We start from the raw sequence: 7,263 nt of genomic DNA on the forward strand, positions 1-7,263 counted from the left end.
TGATTAAGCACAAGATCCAACAAAAGTATTCTAAGTGCAAAAGAAATTTAGGAACCCTCTATTATATAATATTCTTGACCTTTTATTAGTCTGATTTACAAAATGAAATGCAGGTACAATTCAAGTTGATTCATTTTTAAGGATATGTCCGCACTATTTTGGAAAGGAAAAAACATCATTATGTTAAGAAATTCACTGTTTTGATAGCAAAACAATCAAGGGAATTTTTTAAAACATATTCCATAATCAAGAGATCCAATCACCTAGACATTAGTGTTACCACTTTCTGATAACAGCTACTTAGGGATTTCTGGTAGCATTTCCCGCAATAGTTATTCACATCGTTTGACTTATTTCACTTGTTATTTATATTCCTGATCTTTATGTTTTACTGACTGAGTCACTCAGGTGTAAACTTTTGCTTACCTAAAACCAGACTAAGGGAATATCCAATTGGTGCCTGAGCCCACGCTAGACCGTAATCTGGAACATACACGGCTTCGGCTGTCCCATTGATGTAACCTCCTCCGACCCAGGTGGCTGAAACAGAATGAGAAGCGAGGGGAAGACGTGTCATACCTGTCATCCCTGAGACCTGCTCCGCCCCACACGGCGACCCTGAGCATCAAGTGGCTGGTGAAGCAGCCACCGGAGACGTGGCTTGTCTGAAGTGTTGGAAGAGTGCAAAAGGCACATCGGATTTCAAAGACGTAGCATGGAAAAATAAACGTAAGCGTTCTCATTTTTTTTTTTTGTAATGTTTACATGGCAAAAGTAAAACATTTTCAATGTACTGCGTTAAGCAATTCTATTATTTACATTAATTCACCTACTTTTTAATGTTTTTTTAAAGTGATATGTAGAAGATTTCAGATTATATTTGTGGCTTACATCATATTGCCATTGAACAGTGTTGCCCCAGGTATTTTCTAAATCCATTGTCATCAACATTTTAAAATGATATTATTATATCATAAAGTCTGAGATCATATACAATATGTAATACTATATGACTACTTCTCAATAATACTACGACTTTTCCCCCAGCCTCCATAACATGGGGTCAAGGGTCTTCATTTCAAAGGCCTTTTGTTTTAATTGTATTGATCTTTTCTCATTGATCATGACTGTTTTCTTCAAGGAGTGGGAGGGGTGTGTGTGTGTGTGCGTGTGCATTTGTGGTTGTGTGTGTGCTTTTCACCAATAGAGTCACTCTGTAAGCATGCTGGGTGCATAGGATTTTGGCAAGTCTATTCTGAATTATAAGGAAGTTGTACTCACTCCCTTACACTGTTTAGGGAATGGAGGGAGGTGGGTGCCAGGTGCCCTAAAGTGAGCTTAAATTACCTTTTCCTTCTCTGTCTTCCCAAGCACCCGACCTACACTTAGGGCTAGATCAGCCTTCAGGAGAATTTACAACATTGGCTGCATGCCCATTTGCAATTCTTTGTTCTGCTCCGGGTCTTTCAGTGAGATGCTTGATATTTCATAAAGAATAATAAGAAATATGTCTTCTTCAGATGTTATTTAATAACATTTCTGTAGCATAATAGGTGAAGAAGGGCTATGGAACCAAAGAAAAGACATTTTGATTAAACAAGTTTGGGCCAAGAATGCTCTATAAACTCTATCATTTTCTCTGAGAAGACACTAGACTAGTTGATTCTTGCTGAAAAGCCAAAGTTAATGGAACACTCAGATCTTTGCAGTTTATATCCGTTTAAGAGTATAGTCAAAATATTTAAAATAATCCCTAGGTAGAATTTGTGTAAAATTATGAGGAACATAGGCTGGCATGAAGCTTATCAAATATGAGACTGAATTCTGGGCTGTATCATGCAATGGGGAATAAAATTTGACTCTGAAAAATTCCCTGAAATTTCACGGTTAGAATGTAAGTAGAATAAATAATATGTATATGAAACTGCCAAAGACAAGTGTTTCTATTGTGTTTCTTGCCAAAATTTATCTGGCGTTTAATCCAAATCCAAAGCAAAGAAGAGAGAACGTTCAAGGGTTAATCCTATTTTTAAAAGTCAACGTGAAAAGACCTTCCTGCAAAGGAATTTTAAGTATATTTAAATGGAGAGTTTATATACAAAATCCTCAAGTGGACAAATGCGTGTTTAGCAGCCGTCCCATCTTCACGGTAGCTTTTCCGTGGTGTTGATAAATAACAAATGCTATGATGTGCTTTTCTCATCCTAAACCCTGCTGAAATTTTAAAGACTCCCCCCACCCCTCACTGGGCGAGTAACCAGGACCTGGAGCAACCGATTCTCACAGGCACAGCCCCTGAGACCTCACCTTCCGCCTGGCACCTGGGACCCTTGACTCCACACCAGCAATGTTTTGCTGCATTAAGTAAATATCTGATGGTCTTACAAGCACAACACTTATTAGTGATCATTTTTCATTGTGTAGGTCTCCTCTCCATTTCCAGAAAGAAAACTGGCGCCTGAATGATTGCAAATATTATAATATAGAAGGGCAGACTTGGTTACTTATTATGACTAAAGCCCCTCCATTTTTATCCATCTGGTCCTTTGCATGTTTGTATATTTCATGTCAGATTCATGAGTGAGAACAAGAATTCTTTTAAATTATATACATTTTTATTTTCAATCTTTATTCTTTATCGAATAATACAATCAATGAATCTGACAAGGTTTAGATAATATGGTTCAGATTTTAATTGAATTATGATATTGAACAAGGCTCTTTTCAGTTCTGAGAGATAAAAAAAAGTCTTTAAAAGCTGAGCTCGAGCATGACACTTTATAAGAAATATCATAATTCAAATTTTTTCTATACATTTTAATAGCCTATTAGATTAAAAATCACTCTAAATGATAAAAGATAAATTCTGAAATATTATCTTTATGGACATAATAAATGTACTACTAAATTATAGTAATAGAACATTATCATAATTTACAATGAACAAAATACTTTGGTATACAACAGCTCATTTATTCTTTTCAACAGTTTGAGTGAAATCAAAAACTTCTGTCCTTCTATTTTGTTTTTCTTCTTATTTTCTTTGTCATAGGAGAAATCTGAAGGAAATATAATTACAATGCTTTAATGCAGTTCAGATACGGTATCATATGTGGATCTTTAGAGGAAAGAAGAAATGTTTGTGCTCTAATGAAAACTGAAAATGAAGGTATGAATGTGTGTATTGATCAGCAGTTGGATACTAAGAGAAAAAACAGGAAAATCTACATGAACGTTTCAGTAAACATCTGCAGGTGGTAGGTAAGCGGGTGATTTTTATTCTTCATGTTTCTGTATTTTTCTAACTTTGTATGTTGTGCATCACAGCAACTATTTTGCAAAACACATTTTTTTCCTGCATATGTGTGTATGTAGAAAAAAATCAGAAACAGAGGGTAAAAAAGAGCTCTTTTCACCCTGGGTACCTTCACGAAGAAGTGGGGAGAGACCTGTGGAGGGCTGGGTGTGGTCACTGCAGGGGCCCTGGCATGGCTGCCAGACCTGGGTGTGGACCTGGCTCTGGTCCTTACTAACCACGGGAGTCTGGGTCCTGACGTAACCAGAGCCCTTCCATAGTGATATCATGAAGATTGAATGAAACCATGTACAGCTGGCGAAGAGTTAAACAAACAAAATGTGAATATCTGAAAGGTAGAATCGACTGTGCATCAGTTATTCTACAACATTATAGGTTTCAGATGGCCAAACAGGGATGCAGTCTTCCCAGACTGGTTTGGAAAACTTTGTGATAAACAGGGTGAATCAATTTTAACTAGCACTTCGGGAATGAAATTTGACATCATTTCGATATGATTTGCAATGGGATATTTTTCCACTGAGTACTCCACTCATATTAATCCACTGAGAATTCCTGTTAGTATGGATTATGTCGCTAACATTGAAGAACTTACTAAGAGTCTAAAATGAAATGTGTGTTGTTAGTGGATACGTATCAGGTGATATTACAGATATAATTTTAAATTGTTGTTTTTCAATATTATTTTCAACAACCGAGAAGAACACAAAAGAAAAACAAGCCACCACTTAATCAGAACCACCTCTGGGCAAAGGAGGAAAGCCTGCTCCTAGCAGAGAGGCTTGAATGGGCAAGAGCTGCAGCTGGTAACCGAGGGATTCCTACGAGGACACACCCTGGCTTTTTTCGTTTCATATCAATGTTCCTGGGAATGTTTTTCTCAGAGCCGTGGATTCATAACATGTGATCGTCTTCCTGTGAGTAAATTATTTCATTACATGGGAGAATAAGGTTTCAAAACAGGACATCCATCAATTTGGAATTGGGTTGCCCCCATGTTGATTTATTCAGTTTTAACTAGTTAGTTAAAATCACTAGTTAGTGTCCATTGACTAGTTAGTATTCATTAAGACAACTCGAAGTCACAACTTCATGCCTGTCTTCGTGAACAGGAGGGGATGCTGCTTGTATCACATGAATGAACAGAAACACAACTTGTAAGGCTAAGGCACTTCTGCACATTCCTCCACCTCTTTGTTTTTACCGCTTCCACCCGCTCAACAGCCCAGATAGCCCAGGTTTGTTTCACTGATATTCTGTCCAGTAATTGATTATAAAATCATTAGTTCCAGCGCTACTGAGTTGAAACCATTTTAATTTTGTTCTAAATAAATGTAAAAAATTATTTTTTTAAATATATAAGTAGTGAACACAGAGAATCCCCCAAGGACAAAGAACAAGATTTGCTTTGTCCCTGGAGCAGCTAGGGTGGGATGGCTGCAGGAGTGGGCGCGTCGGAACCCACCTGTCATGGTGAATCCGCCCACCAGCAGCCCGATGTCGCGGCCACCCACAATGATGGCCTCGCTGCGCTCCCCTGATCTGCCGCTGTGCTTGGTTCTCCACGCAGCCCATATTCCAACCAGCAATATGAGGAGGTAGAACGCCACGATGGCTATCAGCCCTTCCACCTGGAAAGTGCTGGCTCCTGACATCCTGCGCCACTTAAAGAAGAAGTACATTGAAATCGCGAGTTCACCTGTGGTTGCCAACAAGTGTCCTTTCCATCACTCTATTTCTATTCAACAACTGAACCTTGTTTTGGGTTTTCAAGAAACAGAAGAAATTGGAGATGTTGTTTAAGGAATAATCATTTTGTGTTAAATAAATTCTTGCAATGTAAAATTAACCTTGTCTTGTGTTTTAACTCAGTAACAGTCAAGAAATCACTTACAAACAGTGTGTCTGTATTTGCTTTTTGGAACTATGTACTTATTCAATCTAGAATTTCTCAGTAGTGTAAGTGTATCATAAAAGATTACTCTGAGAATTGACCCATATTCATTCATTCATTATCCTACCCCTCCTTTCAAACAACTTCAGGGAGTTGTTCCAGAAGTAATGTGACATGCAATATCTGGGGGGGGGGGGGGGGAACAACTTTAGGGAAATCCATTTCAAAACCACACAGCCTCCAATTTTCAACAAGTGAAGTGCCCGAGGTTTAAGTTACTGCAGCCACTGAAGAGTTGCGTTGTTTAAAGGGTCTCCCTCCCGATCAACTGTCCCCATCCACTGTCTTCCGTTCCTTCGATCTGTCCTCCACCCCCTTAATGGCACATACAAGAAAACGATTTAAAGTACAGAAATGCCTAAAACATAATGGAGCGTCAGAGGCACTAAAACCAAGACGCTTGGAAGAGACATGCCAAGTTCTAACGCCTTTACTTTCTGGAATTCTCTTGTTCTCTATTATTTCCCCCGCGTGACCGCGTCTATTCATGCTCCCCAATTTACACAAACAAGTTTCTGGGGGAAAACTCAGATATCTGCGCACGCAGGTGAGTGACAGACCTTGGGCGAAAGAAACAGCCCCCCTGGGGTTCTGGGAAGGCGAAGGGAGCCCCGGCGGCGGGTGGGGAGGTGGGGTGGGTTTTGCCTTTGTAGCCAGAGCAGGGAAGGGCCGCTGCCCCTCCCGCGCCCCCGGTGTCCCTCCTGCGCCCCGCTGCCCCTCCTGCGCCCCCGGTGTCCCTCCTGCGCCCCGCTGCCCCTCCTGCCCCCCGGTGTCCCTCCTGCGCCCCCGGTGTCCCTCCTGCGCCCCCGGTGTCCCTCCTGCGCCCCGCTGCCCCTCCTGCGCCCCAGTGTCCCTCCTGCGCCCCAGTGTCCCTCCTGCGCCCCCGGTGTCCCCGCGTCTCCGGCGCCCCTACTGCGCCCCGACTTCACAGCCGCTCGCACCCGCACCCGAGGACCCGGACTGCGGGACCCGCCCCGCCGGGCGTGCCCGCGGGAAGCCCAGAGCCGCGTCGGAGGGCTCGCCCGACGCGCTCCTACCTGGAGAGGTCGCCGCGCAGTTCCGCGCTCCGCGGGTCCGGGCTCCTCTCGGGAACCGTGGAGGCCGAGGCTGCGCGGGACACGGGAGGGGTGGTCAGGGGCGCAGGGCGGCAGGGCCAGGAGGGTCAGGCCCCGGGGACTCCGCACCCCGGGTCTCCCGGAACGCGGCGCGCGCGGAGCTGACAGGTGTGGGCGCGGCGAAGCGGCGATCGATCCAGTATTGGCCACAGACCCCTTTATAAGGGCGGCAGGCGGGCGATCGTCAGAGCCGGGGAGGCGGACGTCAGAGGAAAGTGCCCCGCGAGCCGGCGGGCGTGGGGCGCAGGGGACGCGCCGGAGCCACCAGGCCGGGCTGGGCTCTGGGCTCCCGGCCAGCGGCCCGGCGGGGTCCCGGCCTGACGCCACGGGCGCGGCGCTGCCACTCCCGCTCCCCTCCTCCTGGAAGCAGGGCGTGATTCCCCGGGGTCACTTCCAATGCCTACTTCCCACGACTCTGGTTGGAAGCAGGGAATGGGGAGACGGGGAGGGTCTCAGGAAGTTGTTTTCAGGTGCAGCCGCTGGAGGTGCAGCAGAGAGAAGGGGCCGAGGGGTTTTGTTTCCCCAGACTTTTGCGGGAATGGTTTCTTGAGGGGCCTCTCACTGGTGCTCAGGGGCTGCCTCCCTCCCGGGCCTCTGGTGGAGGCTGATTCTGGCTTCCCTGCAAGGTGTTCTCTGGAGGAGATATTTTGGGAAGGTTTCGAGAGTCATTTTTAAATTCATACCCTTTCCCCTTAAAAATGGGATCAAAATGAAAGACTGTAGGAGTCGTCCAAAACAGCAATGAAGGTAGCAGGTAAGCCAGACAAGGTTGAGCCAACAAGGTTGCTTGCCCACCAAAGTACGCTATACCAGTGCTGCAAAATTTTGCTATATACGTTTTAAATATCTATCTACACCTAGACATCTATATCTGACAC

General features: G+C 44.3%; 1 long non-coding RNA gene across 1 annotated transcript in view; it reads left to right on the forward strand.

Annotated features, from left to right (window-relative positions):
* Window positions 1–5,801, forward strand: part of LOC309612079 — a 173,227-nt gene extending 167,426 nt beyond the window's left edge. The window contains exons 3-4 of the long non-coding RNA XR_014234933.1: window positions 537–4,233; window positions 4,887–5,801. This is a non-coding gene — a long non-coding RNA (uncharacterized lncRNA). The remainder of the gene's footprint in view (window positions 1–536; window positions 4,234–4,886) is intronic.
* The last annotated feature ends 1,462 nt before the right edge of the window (window positions 5,802–7,263 follow it).

The sequence above is a fragment of the Balaenoptera borealis genome, assembly GCF_965194805.1.
Source record: "Balaenoptera borealis genome assembly, chromosome: 15".
Classification (NCBI taxonomy): Eukaryota; Metazoa; Chordata; class Mammalia; order Artiodactyla; family Balaenopteridae; genus Balaenoptera; species Balaenoptera borealis.